This window comes from Nilaparvata lugens, chromosome X, assembly GCF_014356525.2.
Source record: "Nilaparvata lugens isolate BPH chromosome X, ASM1435652v1, whole genome shotgun sequence".
In the NCBI taxonomy this organism is placed as follows: Eukaryota; Metazoa; Arthropoda; class Insecta; order Hemiptera; family Delphacidae; genus Nilaparvata; species Nilaparvata lugens.
In genome coordinates, this window is record NC_052518.1 from 32,947,892 (window position 1) to 32,966,836 (window position 18,945).

At 34.0% G+C, this 18,945-nt stretch overlaps 1 protein-coding gene across 2 annotated transcripts in view; it reads left to right on the forward strand.

Annotated features, from left to right (window-relative positions):
* LOC111046052 (protein seele) overlaps positions 1 to 18,945 on the forward strand; it is a 186,507-nt gene that overhangs the window by 53,758 nt on the left and 113,804 nt on the right. The gene's annotated exons all lie outside the window — the stretch shown is intronic.

Below are 18,945 nucleotides of genomic sequence, written 5' to 3' on the forward strand. Positions count from 1 at the left end.
CCATGCTGTGAAACGCACGTGACACAGCTGTTTTCACATCAGATGTTTTCAAATGTAAAGGGACACACTCAACCGCAGTGAGTCCGCAGTGTGAAGTGAGGCTCTTTAAATTTTAAAACATCTGATTTGGAAACAGCTGTGTCACATGCATTTCATGGCACAGACACAATACGGTGATGTGTGGCTCGAGCATTCAGTTGTCTTAATTTACAGTTTGGGTACTTCAGTTGTACTTCATGTCTTTTTGAAGCAACCTTCTTTGTAACAATATTATTTATGAAGGAACAAACTTGTTCCAGTGTTCGGTTCTTTAATGTATCTTCTTCCAACATCCTTTTAATTAGCATTCTGTCCGGATTACAGAACTGCAGCAAATCCCTCCCAAAATACTGAAACACTATCTCTTTCTCTTCATTGCTCCATCTTGTTCGTCTTATTATTCTCTTGCTTGAATTCGTTTTCAACTTGCTTGATGTGGAATTTTTCGATTTTTCAGTCATTGACTCGTTGTCTGAAACATCTTTGGACTCTACTTCAGATTCCATATTGCTCAAATTATCTTTTTCTAGGTCTCTATTAATCATAGAGTCTAGTTCTGCCTCTGTTGTTGAACCTGCTTCGAGTTCAATATCAATCAGTGATTCTTAACAATATCTTTAACAATATCTGATCTGATCATGTCAGCACATGTTTTCAAACTTGGACCAAGTCTTGGTGGAAAACTAGGAATAGAACACTCACCAGTATCATCATTGTATCCACTCAATTGTCTAATTGCTGACATGAGATTATCAAAATAGAAAGCATCAATGCAGTCTTCAAGACACTGTATTTTAGGGTTAGTTTTCTTGACTTCAATAAGTAATTTTGCTAGATCACGCATTCTAATAGATATGTAAGAAACTTGATAATTGTCTTTGTGTCTCTTCAGAATTCTTTCGCCAAATTCCACAATGAGTGGATCTGATTGTGCAGTGACTGAAATAAAATCATGTTCTATTCTAGGAAAAATGTTCTTTCTAACACCCTGACATGATGATGGAACTTCTGGGCATATCATCAATGATGCTGTCTTCAAAACACATGATCTTATTTCTCTTCCGTAATCATCCGTAATCTTCTTGGGTTTTCTTCATATTCATTACTCTCCTTGCAGTTCCTTACATGTGCAAACAAAAATTCTCGTCTGAAGAGTCCTAAACAAAATTTGCAGGCAACATGAGAAACATTATTCACTTGGTATTTATTCTTGTCTGGTCGTTTCCTTGGCAACAATGCATCATCTAGCTTATTATTCACAAATTTCAAATTTTAGGTGTAGTTACCTTTATTCCTTAGTTTGCTGGAAATCTCAGTTATTTTCCTTTTTTGTTTTTGTCACTGTCTGTGATGGAGATCATTCTCTTCACATCTTCACATTTGTGATTCGAAATGAGGTGCCGAACAAAGTTAGTTACTAGTTTCTCACAATATGGACAGCAGTTCCTTCTATCTCTCTTCCTCTTCAAGTTGATTTTAGATGAGCTACAAGAATCATTTATTTCATTTTGAGTTTTACTATCAGAAGAATCAATGCTCGGTGGTACTAGAAAGATGTGAGCATTTTGAAGAACTCCATCATTAGAAGGAAAGCTGTTGTTGATGGGCTCACTGATCTGATGATCTCCAATACACGAAATAGAGTTACTTATACCTTCATTCAGAGTTGATTGTTCAGCAACACGAAAATCAGCAAATACCACCGGTACATCCTCCAAATATATGACCTGAAACGAAGCAATAAAATAAAATTGTAAGCCAAAAAAGGAACTTCAACAATTTTTCACTGAACTGAGAGATAAAAGTGTAAATCAAAACAGAGATAACTGGCTAATTAACATAAATATATAAAATTAAATTTTCAAAACAGTTTAAAGGTGGCATTCGTAAGCTGCGGCTCGAGCCGCAAGGCTGGAGCCATGCGGCTGTGCGCATGTCTGTTTGATAGAAAAAATCAAAGTGCATCTCTGCGCACTATGTTTAATATAGAAAACATGCGCACAGCCATGCGGCTCGAGCCGCAGCTTAGGAATGCCACCTTTAGATGTAATTTTCTATCATTTCAATATATGTTCTTTATGAAAATATGACATACTTTTTTATTAAAATAGAATAAATTATTTTCAATCACTCAAATCAATTCAAAAAATATTTTTTCAAGAAACAATTTGAATTTTTTGGTCAATAATTTTCCACTTCAATTACTCATCAATATTTTTATCAATATGAAGACATTTTTTTAGTTAGCACTATACACTTTTATTGGATTCTTTCAAGTTTACCTTTGAATAATATGCTATACAAAATTCAAATTCACTCCACATAACCAATGCACTTTTGCACTGATGCACACTCCAATGCATCTTTGGCTAGTGGAATTGTGCCTTCTAAATTGAAGATGTCAAAGATAAAGCCTATACGTAAGAGTGGGGATTTGAATAATCCTGAGAATCTCAGACCAGTTTCAAATCCACCTGTATTAGGTAGGAGAAATAATTTGGAAATTCATTGCCTTGAAACGTCTAGCAGGTCTCCAATCGAAGATTTGCAAGTAATTGCTGGAAAGATTGATGTTAATTTCCAAATAAGTGATGTTAGTGGAGTCCACAGGCTACCAGTGCGCAAACCTGCTGATACGGCGAAAAATCTCCAGTTTTAATTGTTCAATTCGTTTCGAAACTAGTTCGCTCTGATTGGCTTACCAAAGGTCGTGCTGCGAAATTAACAAACAAATTGGTGGGGAATACAACTGAAAAAAGGATTTATTTCAATGAAAATCTAACAGCCTTCAACAAAAAACTGTTTATGCAAGCCAAGCTCAGAGCTATGCCTCTTAAATATAAATATGTATGGACCTCGCAGGGCAGAACCCTCGTTAGGAGGGAGGATCACGCACAGATTATTAGAATCAAGTCTTTCGTGGATCTTGATAAAATTATTTAGTGATCTACCCGATTGTTATTATATCCACCCCATATTAGATGTGAAGGAACTCCAAAAATCTTTGTTCCCAACTGTAAGCGCCTCTTCACTAACTCTTTTGAAAACTGTAGTTGTCCATCTCTGTCTTTGGTCAGTGATACACGTTACCTTGGAATAATGATAGATTGTAGCATGAGATGGCATTCTCAAATTGACAATATATCCAAGAAACTCCAGGCATTAAGCGCTAAAATATTTTATTTACATAAAAATATCACTGTTGATTGCCTGTATTTAATTTATAAGTCGTTAGTAGAATCCATTATACAATATGGAGTTCAATCATGGGGCTGTGCTGCAAATTACTTATTATTGAGAGTAGAGAAAATACAGTTGAGGATCCTAAAAGTTATTTCGTCTAGAATACCCCATCTAAACTTAAATTTGAACAACCTTCAAACCCTACAAATTGTTTATCAAACTCTGACACCAAGAAATTTTTACACCTTCAAAATAATAGTATTTTTCAAAAATAATTTCCACTATAGACTTCTAGCTCCTCCTGCCCATTACAATTTCAGGTCACCAATAATATACCAAATTCCCCGGTTCAATAATATTTATGGAAAAAGATCTCTGCTCTACATAATACCTTTCCTTTTCAACAAACTACCTGCAAACATAAGAGACTACTCAAAAACGGATGTAATGATCTATGTAATAAACAATCCCAACTTGATTTCAACCCAGTAAAATCGAAATGAGAATAAAACACAGTTATAATAGTACTCTAAATTCTGAAATAAACAATAAATATTTATTATCATTATTTGAATAATAATTTCTAATAGGCCTGCGTACGATGAATTTTCTTTTTCATCTTTCAAATAGCCTATTCCGCTGGATTTAAATTATTATACAGGGTGTTTCAGAAGTAGTGTCGAGAATTTTAGGGTATTGTACCTGGATGCTAGGAGACTACAAATGTCATATTTGAAGTGTCCAAAACTCAGCGGTTATCCTTATAGCTGCCATTTTGTTTTTTTCACTTAAAACTTTTTATCTCAAGAACGAAATGTTGTATTGATCTGAAATTTGGCATGAATATTTATGCTATAAAGACTCAACTATAAAAAATAAAAAAAAATTTTTTCGTTGAAATTTTTCAAAATGGCGGCCATTTTAAATTTTTGATGGCGAATATCTCGAAAACCGTCCATTTTACAGAAAATTTACAAGAGACAAAAAAGTTAGCAAATTTTTTCACGATTCCAATGATACCTCATTTATTAAGATTGGTCGAAGAATAACAGAGAAATTAATTTTTTTCATACTGCATGCATGACCACTTTTCACCATTTAAAGATCAATATTAATTTTTTAATTCCAGATGTATCTAAGATGAAGCTTTGAAACTCGGTATGGCTCCATATGGGCAAACAGATGATTTTACAATGGTTTTCAGATGATAATGTTTGTCTTGTAAAAGTATTGTTGTTTCATTAAAAGTAAAGAACCAGATGTAGTGCTTCCTATTTCTTAGTCTCACGTTTCCTAGGTCTTATTTCTATCTTAAATTTCCAGTTTCAATATTTTCTTACGTTGCTTCTACACAAATATTTAATTATGGGAACGCGCCAACCATTCTCCCCGACAACTGTTCTCCCCGACAGCCGATCACCTTTTCAAACCAGTTTTTAGGTTATCGGTTGTCGCCGGTCAACGCCGTCAACCGTTCTCCTTTTCGAGCAGGTTTCAGTAGGGGATCGGATGTCGGGGAGAACAGTTGTCGGAAGCGCTCGAGGAGAACGGTTGTCGGGAACGCTTCCGACAGACGTTCTCCTTCTTTTCAGTAGGAGAACGGATGTCGGGGAGAATGGTTGTCGGAAGCGCTCGAGGAGATCAGTTGTCGGGAACGCTCCCGACAAACGTTCCCCTCACCACATCACATGAAATCACCATTCTGGCTGGCTCTCTCCTTGAAACTTGAAAATGAAGTCACATGAATCCTATGTATCATGCTATTAAACCAGATTACTAGATACTGTACTATACAACTAGTTCTGATACTATACAACTAGTTCTGATATTCTGATCATCTTTGTTAAGTCTATATTCAAATTAATATTCTTGTGCAATGTCAATGCACATTACTTCAAAAGTTCTGAAATGGTTTGGAATTAATATATATGGAATGAAATGTTCAAAATATATATTAATAGTCATCTAAAAGCATTGTGCATGACAAGGCCGCAGCATTGATCGTTGCATTGATATTAATTTTAACTTCATATAATTATTTACAAACGTTAGGCGAAGGCACTAAAAGAATTTATTCGAATGATTTTGATGCAATCTTCAAATCATGGGCGTATCCAGGCAGGGGTAGAGGGGGGCATCTGTCCCCCGCTAGAAGTTGACAGATAGATTTTTTTTTGTTATTTATAACTAAATTGTGGAAGTTACAGGAGTAACTCTCCATCTGAGTGTCAAATTGAATACTTGAGAAGGTCTTTGATAATTCATTGGAGTTTGATTAGGTGGCTATTAATAATATTAGATTTAATCATTAATTATCATTAATCTATTAATTTTTAGTTTTTACTGAATGGAGGGTCAACTTATTTTTCATACCGCATATCCAATCACATAAAGAAAGACTTAGGTAGATAGACCTACCTTGTTTCTGTTAAGAGTCTTAAAGAGAATTAAATATACTTTTTTTCAATTGAGCTGGTGTTAACAGCCTGAGTAGTAACTTATTACACAGTATTATTTAGAATCGAGGTTTTCTTGGGATATTGGAGTCGTTCAGCATCCAGCTGTGAGGCCTTTACCATCTCATAAAATAATTCCTGTCTGGATGTTGGTCAGGAACTTGCAAAAATAAATCCATTTATAAATTCTGTGCTCATTATTAGGTCTAGAATTGTTGATTTGTGTATGCTGCGACCGAGGGAGCCATCTTAAACCTGGAGGGTCTACCGACCGCTATCGGTGAACATAAAATATTTACCACAAAGCACAAACATAATATATGCTGTACGTATTTCGGTTCATAAGAAGAAGATGTAGGTTTTATTGTACGCTGAGCGCCGGCATAGTTTCGTAAAGCACCCCTTTAGCAAATTATTCCAGCTCGTTGCATACAATTTTTTGTTTTCTAGAGTGGTTGTCAAAACATCCATTGTTGTGAAATCAACAACGGTCATCTATAAACTACCGGTATAGTCTCTGCTATACAATAACATCTATGATGACTTACACCTTACCTTCGGTCCTAGGGCTGCCCCAGAAATCTTTTGTGTTAATAACCAATAAAAAACAGCCTCAACACAATAGATTTTTCAACGACAGTAGTTAAAAACTCCTTTTTGTAAAATTCAATATTTTCATTCAACATGTATAACTACTGTAGTATCACACTCACAACTACTGGTACTCAACAAGTGAAAGTCGTCAATGCATAGAAAAAGTAAAAGCGATTTATACTTGATTTATGATGATACAATACTCGTTAATATCTCTGATAATTATCAGAAGGCATTGAATTATGGACTTAGCAAATGAAATTCTTTCATTTAGGAGTAGGTTATTTAATTCCTACTACAATAATTGCGCATGGTGTACAGTCAACTAAGGTTTTCCTATTTCATCCTTTAAAATACGGAAAAAAGGAAATGCTAATTAATTATGTTATATGATCCTTGTAATTTTAATTATAATTTTTCTATTCTCATTATAATTTTTGTGCTTAACATCCCCTCAACTATTGATCAATCTATCTATTTTCTAATCCTATGTACCCGAATTCGATTGTAGCTCAACACTGTTCACATCAGGTTCCGTACATGGGAAGTTCATTACCCTCACCGTATAGGCCTAGACCACCAGTACTCGTTCAGGACGTGATATTTTTGAAGGAAGCAGACCTTGACATAACAAGCAGAATCTGGACAGAGATACTACAACAAATTCCAAAAATAATACATTCTACCTATTCAATGAATCCAACAATCTATCTGCACTCCCACGCTCCACAGATAATATGGGTTTTTCCAACTCAACAATCCTAATTAGCGGTGAGAATAGCTCCCTTGTCTGGTCTGGGTTAAGGCCTGTCGAACATAACATCTATTCTTCAATCCCAAAACGATCATCCAAGACTTAATGATCCGTACATTGACCCATCCAATTATAGGCTACACTTAGAATCCAGGTACATTGTTTGGTTTAGTGAAAGGGTAGGACGTGTTATTTTTTAATTATTGGTAGCAGTATCCGAAAGGCAAGATTCTGTTTATGTCGATTACACATTCCTTCAAAAATATTACAGAGGGTTCTGCGTATCTCATTACTATCTCGAGTTTACTACGAACTAACTCATTCATTTCAATTGGTTATTCAGGATGAAAGGAATAATAGAGAACATTACAATATTATCTTGATTTCTAATAACTAAGTAATTTCTAGTAATTCCATGAAATCTCACCTCTTGTTCGAGTTCATTAGAGGTAGCCTATTTAATTGGTGGAGCGAAAATAATTATTTGCGAATTCAGAGTTCTAATTTAGTGAGAACGTACAAAAATTAAACAAAAAAAGTTAAAAGTGATGGTCATCTTCTGATAGCCTACTGTAATTACAAATATTAGTAACCACATAAAATATGTGTGGTGGTACTAATCTCATTCCATTCAATCGTATTTTCTTTAAAGTTTGATAATTTGATAATTACACCCATCAAAACTGCATCATGCTAATTCCATTTTACTTGTTCTCCATCAAACATACTCAAAATACAGAGACTTTGTAATCACGACTTTCTTTATCATGACTTTCTTAACCTCCTTGTTCTTTATACAACTTTTCTATCAACTTGTCTTTTTATCTGTCTTTCTGTAACATACAAATTTTGTAATGCAATTTTCACCCACTTCCCGAAAAGCGTGAGACTTGAAACTTTCAGAATAGATCAAAACCCGATGGCAGTGCAACCTTCAATAGTTTTCACTATGATTCATGCAGTACTTTGATTTTCAAGATGATATTAAAAATTTAGATCTTCAACGTTTACTTTTTTGTAGTTTTTATCTCCCTTTGGTTAGTGATATCTGAAATTTTCTGAAGAGAATCATCGGGTCTCTCTCTCTCTTTCTCGATTCTGTTCAGAAAATTTCAGATATCTCTATTTCCGAAATCAGAGAGAGAGAGAGAGAGAGAGAGAGAGAGAGAGAGAGAGAGAGAGAGAGAGAGAGAGAGAAAGAGAGAGACCCGATGATTCTCTTCAGAAAATTTCAGATATCACTAACCAAAGGGAGATAAAAACTACAAAAAGTAAACGTTGAATATCTAAATTTTTAATATAATCTTAAAAATCAAAGAGAGAGAATTAATTGGTAGAATGTATGAATTTTATAGGGAGACATTCCTTGTCAATCGCATTGCTTGTGATCCTGTTCAGGATTTGAAATACAGTTCCTGGACCTCACTCAGAGATTCAGATTCAATCACTTTATTGTAGTACTTATACTTATTACTTATACTATATACTTAATACTTATACACTTCTATACACTTAACTTAAATAATTTTATTGTTCAGTACATAAACAGAGAATTGGTTTAAATCCTATGCTATAAGAGAAAAAAGACACTAATTACATTGTTTCGCTTAAGTTTGCTAATTATAGTCTATGGAAACTTGTAAAATGACTGAAATATAGGATTTAATAAGTTAACGGTAACAGTAATTTGTGCTGTATAAAATAGCAATGTTTAGACATATAAATGTCCATTCTTGGAGAGGGATGTCCAAAGATATTTTTTATGGTCTATTTGACTACTAAGAATGTAATTGAAAATTAATACTATGAAATTATGTGTAATCAATAATTATCCAGAAAGAGAGAGAGAGGGTATGAGGGAGGAGGGAGAGAGAGAGGGAGAGAGTGAGAGAGAGAGAGAGAGTGAGAGAGAGAGAGAGAGTGAGAGAGAGAATTGAATTGAATAATAATTGCCTTTATTAGGGCGGAATTAGGACTGTAGGTCCTCTCTACCACACAACCCTAGAGTTGCAAAAATTTGTCAGGTAATCAATCTTAATCAAGTTTGGTTCATGTTAGAAAGGTTCATGAGAGAATGAATATGTAAAACCAATCATTGCCTACAATGTGAGCCCAAAAACGTGTTTTTATCTTGCTATCGCCTTACATCAACATACACCAGGAAAAAACCTCTGTGTACTGGACTAATAATATAATTTTCTGAGTAGTTGTGTAGGTGATATTGTGGTAGTTATCCATATTAGACAACCTGGTTTACCAGAGATTGATAATGGTCTAACAACCGAAACCGGTATCTGGATATTTTAATAAATCAGTGGTTTGACAACATCTTGTCTTTTCATTTAATAATAATATAATCCTGGAACTCTCTTATTTTCACCATATTTAAAAGTTACGCCAAATCTATGGAGGGGGAACGCACCAATCACAGTTAAATGAAGGCACCAATCACGGCTAGTCATTGAGTATTTGTAATAAAAATGATGTACCTATTTCAAAAGTAGTAACTCATGTAGGCTATATTCCTCTACTCCACGATTGGTTCTTCTGGAAATTCCCGGAACCCCACCCCCACCACCACAATCGCCCATAAGTTGCGTGGAATGTGAGGATGACAGTTCTTCCCCAGCAGTCGTCATCAACAGTTCGAATTCTAATTACGGTATGTCAGCAATCAGATTCAAAGCTAGGTCTTGGGGGTATCGTTGGGAAGATGACAACGGCTTTGTTTATAAGCAAAAGAAGTTGTTAAAAAAAATATTCCTTGAAGTACACTCGATATTAGATTGTCCTTCGGCCTCCTTCGTCGACAAGCAGGTGGAGGAGCTTATGCTGGACATGGAGGACCGTGAGGAAACTACACCGAGTCAGCCTCCACTACCGGAGTGCTCCATTTGCTTAACGAACACTGCTACAAACCCGCATTTGCAAACCCCCTCCTACTATAAGGTTGGGGAGGAGCTTGAATTAGAGGAAATAAGGCTTCCAATAAGATGCACGCGATGCATGTGTCTTATTGGTATACTTTTATAGTACTCATCTTTTATAAAATTCATCTTTTTTCATATAATTTATACATATATTATTATAATTGTAATTTTCACTATGATATATGTATTATTACATGGATCATAATTATATTATATTCAAAATATATGATAATCGAATGAGATTTACTCTTCAATCTCATATCGAGAAAAGCCTTACTGGGGCACGATGTTCTACAAAGACTTTCTTTGTTATGATAATTATTATTATTTCACTGTGGATCTATTTATGTTACATGCGTGAATAAACAGTGTAGTGGTACATGCAAGATAAAAAGCGAAGTTGATTCCAACCGAGGAAAATATCACCTCATTAGGAAACATTTGCCGGACTCCGCCTGCATCAATATATCCTACAGAACCAACAAAATAATATTTCACTAGAGCACGTCACAAAGTATTTTTATGCCTCTTTTAGGAATTTGTTTTCAACTGCAATCTTACCGTACTATCCCAGTTTATTCGTGTTAGCTTGTCTCTAATAATGTGATCATACTCTGAGGTCAGTATCACTCGATAATAGTCCCATGATCTAGATATTTCCATATGTTCAGATATGATATAAATGATCATATCATATCAGATAAGATATGATCATAGAACTATTAAACTGGGTATTTTCCCGAGGCCTATAAATTTTTATTGAATTCAGAGAGGGTCAAGTTTGAAATTGATATCGTTCAAGGATATAATGGAATGATAATAGAATGTATTCAACAACTTCTCATAAAGAACCAAATGGAATTCTTTTTCTGAGTATGATTGACATGAATACCCGGGTTGTCGGTATTTATTATCTTCTTCATTTTTTTGTGTTACATATGTTATTGCTAATAGCGTCTCAATAATAGCCTACTCACAGGATGGCCATTGGTAAGAAACGCTTAATGAGATATAACATTTAAAAAAAAATATTATTTGTATGATTTGCTCATTTGTCACACTTTCCCTAAAACGAACGAACAACATTAAAAATCTATTTTCAGAAATTAAATATTGAGAATTATTAAACCGATAGAAACTGACAAAGCAGCATAGGTGGATTTCAGTTCGGAAATGAATCTTCCTAAAAATAATACTAATATTGTGAATACCTTGAATCTTTCCAACAAAACAGATGATTCAAGTATTGTTCATCTAATAAAAGAAGTAAAATTGACGTGAACACAAACTTTATTTGAAATATACTATATCAAATTTGACCCAAAAATACTTCTTGAACTTCAGTTGTGTATTTATATCCTATTATGAATTTGTTAATAAATAAATGCGAGGACCATCCAATTTTGGCTCTATATCCATCCCTTACACCTAACAGGCTCGAAATCCTCATTAATTACTCTAGTCGTAAATCTAACAGGAAGCATCAAATTGTTTTGATTGTATTTTTTTACTGATTAAAATTATTCATTCATTCATGTGCAGGAGTTTGGGAATATAAATATTCTCTTTCTTCTAATATTTGCAGTTATATAAATCATAACATCAACAAGCTTTACTTCCAATAATCAAATTCATAGAATGTGTTAAACAGAGTCTGTGATGGTACTACTTTCGCGCCTGCTACAAGTCAATGCCCAATAGGGGATCAGATGTCGGGGAGAACAGTTGTCGGAAGCGCTCGAGGAGAACGGTTGTCGGGAATGCTTCCGACAGACGTTCTCCTTTTTTTCAGTAGGAGAACGGATGTCGGGGAGAACGGTTGTCGGAAGCGCTCGAGGAGAACGGTTGTCGAGAACGCTTCCGACAGACGTTCTCCTTCTTTTCAGTAGGAGAACGGATGTCGGGGAGAATGGTTGTCGGCATTGGCATATTTTCAGCAGGGTATTGGCTGTCGCCTAAGGTCAAAATCAAGAGGAGAATGGTTGTCGGGGAGAACGGTTGTCAGCGACCCTCGGCTGAGAGAAGTTGGTTCATTTGAACGGAACAGGGTAATTGCTGGTAGGCCTCGAGCAGTTCGAAATGTTGCTTTTGAAGAGGAAGTATTGCAGAAATTCGATTTCAATCCTAGAACGAGTACGAGAGCAGTTGCAAAGCAAATCAATTCAAGTGCTTCTTCTGTGTGGCGTGTACTAAACAAGGAAAGACTTCACCCCTTCCGCTTTCAAAAAGTTCACTCATTGGTTGAACGTGACTATGAGCCAAGAGTAAACTGTGCCCGTTGGTTTCTTCAGCAAGACATTATCCAACCAAATTTTCTAGAAAATGTGTTATTTACTGATGAGTCCAGCTTTACAAGAGAAGGAATCTTCAACTCTCGCAACAGTCACGTCTGGGCCTTAGACAATCCTCATGAGGTCAAAGTGCGTGGTTATCAGCATAGATTTTCGCTGAATGTTTGGACGGGTATCTTAGGTAATCGCGTGATTGGACCATACATTCTTCCTAATCGTCTGAATTCTCCCACGTACATTACTTTTTTAAGAGACATACTACCAGAACTTTTGGAAGATGTGCCTCTTGCAAACAGATATAATATTTGGTTTCAACATGATGGTGCCCCTGCTCATTTCGGAAATGTTGTTACGGACTTTCTGAACATGACCTATCGTCAGCGGTGGATTGGGCGGGGTGGACCAGTACCGTGGCCCGCACGTTCACCTGACCTCAACCCTTTAGATTTCTTTTTCTGGGGCCATATGAAAGACCTTGTTTACAGCACGCCAGTAGAAAACGAAGAAGACCTTGTGGCAAGAGTGGTTGCTGCAGCAGGTGCCATTCAAGATGATGAAAATACTTTTATAGCAGTTCGACGGTCCATGATTGAAAGGTGCAGACTGTGTAATCAAGTTGAAGGACGGCATTTTGAGCAATTGCTGCATTAGTATCAGTGAACCGATTTGAGTGAAATTAATATTTTTCAATGTAAAATAAAATTTGGAGGAAAGTTATTCTTGTATATTTCTGTAATAAGAACGGTTTTCATGAAATTATAAAAAAATTAATATTGATCTTTAAATGGTGAAAAGTGGTCATGCATGCAGTACGAAAAAAATTAATTTCTCTGTTATTCTTCGACCAATCTTAATAAATTAGGTATCATTGGAATCGTGAAAAAATTTGCTAACTTTTTTGTCTCATGTAAATTTTCTGTAAAATGGACGGTTTTCGAGATATTCGCCATCAAAAATTTAAAATGGCCGCCATTTTGAAAAATTTCAACGAAAAAATTTTTTTTTATTTTTTATAGTTGAGTCTTTATAGCATAAATATTCATGCCAAATTTCAGATCAATACAACATTTCGTTCTTGAGATAAAAATTTTTAAGTGAAAAAAACAAAATGGCAGCTATAAGGATAACCGCTGAGTTTTGGACACTTCAAATATGACATTTGTAGTCTCCTAGCATCCAGGTACAATACCCTAAAATTCTCGACACTACTTCTGAAACACCCTGTATATATGTTGTAAAGTCACTGCCGCCAGCCTGAACGACTAATAATTTAGTAATATTAATATTGTATAAAATACTTCCTACTTTATTCCTCCTTTTATTCCTTTTAGTTCTTAATTAACTCCTTATTTATCATGCTTATAATAATGTTATTTATTAACTCTATTACTTTTATTTCTGATTATTATGTTCTTTTTTATTTTCTCATTATTATTGTAATTTTTTCATTTCTTGTATTCACAACAAATAGCCAAATTTTATTTTATTTGTACTTTATTTTAATTTAAAGTTGTGAAAATTTTGTTTTGATATGGCACCTGCTGAAAAACCCATGGGTTTAGCAGGACCCAACATTGTAAAAAATTATTTTCCAATAAAATTGATTGATTGATTGATTTGCAAAGCTACTTGAGTACATTGTATTGGCTAGAGTTAGGAAGTATCTCAAACATTGTCAAGTCCTAACAGAGAAACAATATGGATTCAGGTCTGGTTTATCCATCAATGACACTCTTTACGCCTATATAAACAAGGTATTGACTCACATGGATGACGGTTCTAAGATTTGCGGTTTGATTGCAGACCTGTCAAAGGCATTTGATATGTGTGAAAGTGGAAAACTACTTACAAAAAATATAGTTGTAACTTTAACTAGCAATAGTAAAGAAACCATGTTTTGTACTAACCTGCTTTATTCATGTTAGGGTCCGGTTCAGGTGGATGAAGGCCCATTGCCTTGAAAAATCTGTCACTGTACATAATATTTATAAGAGATTCTCAGAAAATTGAAAATTAAAAAAAAGAACGCAGCACTCGATTGGATTGTAACATTGAAACTGTTTCCTGTTTGACTGTTCCTGCCTGTTCTCCATCAATATCCGAGTAGAACTGCTGTCTATGAAAAAATACAATTATTACAATTACGACAGCAAACTGGCAACACTGCTCAAATGATGCAGAAAACTAGTGTCAGATGGAACCTGTGTAAAAACCTGTATAAATTTCGCTTCATCTGTATCTATATCACTGCATCTGATGTAGAATCTGGAAGGGAACGAGGAAGGAAACTCAGTTCCCGAAAATTTCCGTTTCAAATGTAAGTTTTTAAGTGTTTTCTATTCATGTCTTGTGTCTCCTGTTTTAATATATTTATATATATATATATATATATATAATATATATATATATATATATATATATATATATATATGTAAAATTATTGATGTATATTGTTATGTATTTGCGATTTAATGTCACGCTGTGGAAGGGGAAACAGCCGACGCGGCTGAATCCCTTCACCATAGTAAACAGAATGGTACTGCTTTCTACATTGCATCTCACATGTGATAAATCTAGATTTCCACTCTTCAATACTCTAAAAAAATATTATAATTTTCTTGATTCAACCACGCTGATGATAAAAATCAGGATTTCTTTGTCTGCTCACAGAATTTATTTTATTAATATGAAGTGTGCCTTCTCAATACGAGTCAGAGGTACCACAATTTGATAAAGAACAGCTCTAGCTTCAGATATTGGAGTTTGATGATATATTATGTGTCCGACTCCTTCATCTTATCCTTATTTTGTACACAATGAAGATTCAAAATTTCTTTTTATAGTTTTTTTTGTGTTTTCTCTTGTTTGATTACTCTTCATAATTTAAACACTTGATAATGAAATGAATATCATTAGATCATGCAAACAAAGAAAATAAAAGGGTAGACCTACCTGTGATACTATATGATAACACTGTTCTCCTGATAAGTTGATAATTTTCAAGCTGAAAGTCAATTAATTTGTTGCTCATTCGGTTTAAATATTAACAAATGTTACCAAATATTACCAATATTATCACATATAGTGAGAAAAAATTATTCTGGAGCTTTCTATTCTCACTGAATATGAAGAGGCAATTCCAAGCCAGAATTGCAGTTCCGTTCACAATCTTTATTATTAACAGAGCTTTCAAATTGAAGCTATGTAAATTCAACTATGGATGTTCACACCATCTCACAATTTCCCTATTTATCCTTATCTTGATTTAGAATAAAATAGTTAATGTCTATAATAACAAAAATGAATGTACTGAACCTATAATAAATATTACAAAAAATGACAAAATTCCTAGTAATAATGCAACTTTTTCTAGGTACGAATTTCAAGGCTCTAAAAATGACTTTTTCTCAATTACAGAAATTCCAATGATCATCATAATAGTAATTTAATGGAAATTATATGTATTGTACATTGTTTGACGTAAGATAAGCTATATCCTTAAGGTAATCAAATTATTTAGGATTATCATGTTCATGAATGAAAGTGAGACTGTAATAAGAGATTAGTCGAACTGAAATATGAACATTATATACAATGCATATTTCTGATCAACTCAAATTAAAAATGATAGTATCATCCGAAATCAATTTGAGCAACTGAATTCCAAAGTGACTATCCACTGTTCAAATTGCACTGAGATTTCTTTTTACTTCCAAATTGATTAAATTACTTGACTCTTCAATGTAACAATTATTGTAAAAAACCAATGGCATGTGAACGTCATCCAAATAGCATTTAAATTTGAATTTTCAGATCATGAAATTCATAACATATTAATTCTTGAGAGAATAGTGATGAATTGCAAACAGTGGATGTAACATTGATACAAAGCAATACAATGAAAAACAACATCGATTAATTTAATAATGGACTTATCAAATTCATATTACCGTATCTTTAAAGCTTATAAAATGTAACTCCAACATTTTCAATTTTCTACTGGAGTAAAACATCGATAAAAAATAAAGAAGAGCTCATTATAACCACAAAATACTTCTACTAGAATTCACTTGAACTAACTCACTTCAACCCTTCAATGATCACAATGAACTATAATGGTATAATCAGTTACATTTTTCAATAAATAACTTCACCCAACTAAATCTGTGAATGCAAAGTCATAACAAATCATATTCAATAGATTTAATTTAAATGCTTCAACATATAAATAGAATTCGATCTATTATTTTGGTGCCCGAATCAAAATCAATATTAATCAACATTGATTGACATCAAGAAAAGCTTCTGCCAACCTTAAAATTCCAGTATTATTCTGCCCATGCTTTACTTCCATTTATAAAGTTCTCATAAAGGCCATTCATACAAGGCCCTTGTGTAATGAATGACAAGATGCGAGTGGAGGTGAAGAATCGACAAGTTAACAAATTATAGAAGATGATGAATCATCTTTCAATTCATCTTATACGGTAGGCTACTTTGTACTTGGTTCACGATTATTTACGAATTTTCCATCTCCAATGGACCGTACATCTGGTTTTCAATATTGACTATTCAATATTTTCTATCCTACTTAATCAACTTGTGATTACGAGGGTAGAATGTAACAATTTTTTATGATTTTCCTACTTTTCATGCATGCTTACTCTTCCTTAATTCGTATGTTTGCATGGCTTTCATCTTTAGAATCTACTCAATTTTTATATTGGACTGTTTAGATATGTAGATTCAACTAGTAAGAACGGAAGATAAGCTACTTTACAGAGAGAATCATAGAAAGATTCAACTCAACAAGCCCAATATAGGCCTATATAATTTTTTGATGCCTCAGTCGTCATATATATTGGCCTCAACTGTAGATATATATTATCAACCTGGCTTGGAGAATATTAACTGTGGATAACAGCACACACTGCACGCTATGATTTTTTCAGGAAATCGCCACTGTTAACACTATTGTAATCTATGATTAATGTCAGTTTTTGACATTCATAAGTTATGATAAATTATAGCATAGGATTATGATCATACACATATAAATATTTATTATATTATGTAATTGTAGGCTATGAATATTTTATCGGTTGCAAACAATATCTTTGTCTGTCATATGCATGATTAAGCACATATTATATAACAATAAAATGATGAGTTGATTATCACATTTCATTCAAAACATAGACAGCAGTATGATGACCGTATTGTAATAGTGGCATTTTAATTAATTCATGAAAAAAATATTGATTTCCTGAACTGGCAATGAAAGCTCAATAAATTGCTGTAATCAACGTGGTTGAATCTCAAAAATTTTAATATTTAGAATTTAGAGAATAAAAAAGTAAAAACTTAGTTTTACCGCATGTCAAAACAATAGACAAAATTGATTGTTTCGAACGCCATAGTGTAAATAAGATGCAAATTAGAAAGCAGTAGTATTTTACTGTTTATCCTACTATGGTGAAGAGAGTCAGCCGCGCAGTCCCGCGTCGGATGTTTCCTCTTCCACAGCGTCAAATCAAATTGCAAATACATAACAATATACATCAATGGGTTCACAATGAAAGTGGCTACATTAATTATTTGGTTTATTCCTCTTTAAAATTACTTGCTTCGAAGTTAATCGGAGAAAACAAAAAATAATAAATCGAAAAACCCCTACATTTTCACACATATATTATTTTATCAAGGGAACTGCTTGTTTTATCGAGAAAATGAATATGACTAATATTTTAGTCCATAATGTAACGAATCAATCAAATGACATATGATAGATTTTTTCTCGATTAATGGTTACAGAGATAATTATTGATTTCCTGTTTGCTGTTTACTATGACGAAGAGAGTCAGCTGCGCCGTACCACGTCGATTGTTTCACCTTACACGGCGTCAAATCGAATCGCAAATACATAACGATATACATCAATGGATTCGCAATGAAAGTGGCTACATTAATTATTTTGCTCATTTTTCTTTAAAATTACTTACTTCGAAGTTAATCGAAGAAAACAAAAAAAAATCAAAGAACTGTTTCTGATCAATGGTTACAGAGATAATTGATTTCCCGTGATTACCTGCATTTTTCATGTTTTAGGGGGCAGGGGGGAAAGCTCCAAGGGGATTTCTTGGGACTTTTGAGAGAATGACCCTCTGGGAGGGTTCTATCAATGGTGGGAAATTCAGCTTTTATTTAATTTTCGGATCGAAACTGCTTTTTTGGACCTTCATTGACTGGGCTATACATGGATCCAGAATTAGCAGTTGTTCTACAATGGTGTTCAAGCCTGGTGAGAAATTCAAGAAGAAAAACAGCAATAATTATTTTTGCACAACCTCATATGTAGTAGGGCTGCACTATGCTGATAACAGTAAAGCACTGCCCAACTTCAGTATTCAAATGAATGCCGTACTGTGTACTAAGATTGATTCTAGATTCTTACTGAAAATGTTAAGCTTTAGAATATATAAAACACCACAGCCTGGCGTTCCATCCTCGGTCATGATAAAGAATATTCCTAAAGGAATGGTATAATTCCAATCAAATAGATTTATTTGTTATTCATTTGCAAAATTATAGAGTTAATGAAATTGTATGTTATTCCCTTATCTCTTATTAAAAACAGATTTGAGCTGCCGTTTCTTCAAAGACAAATCACAAGAAGAATATATAGGCTATCCTAAAAT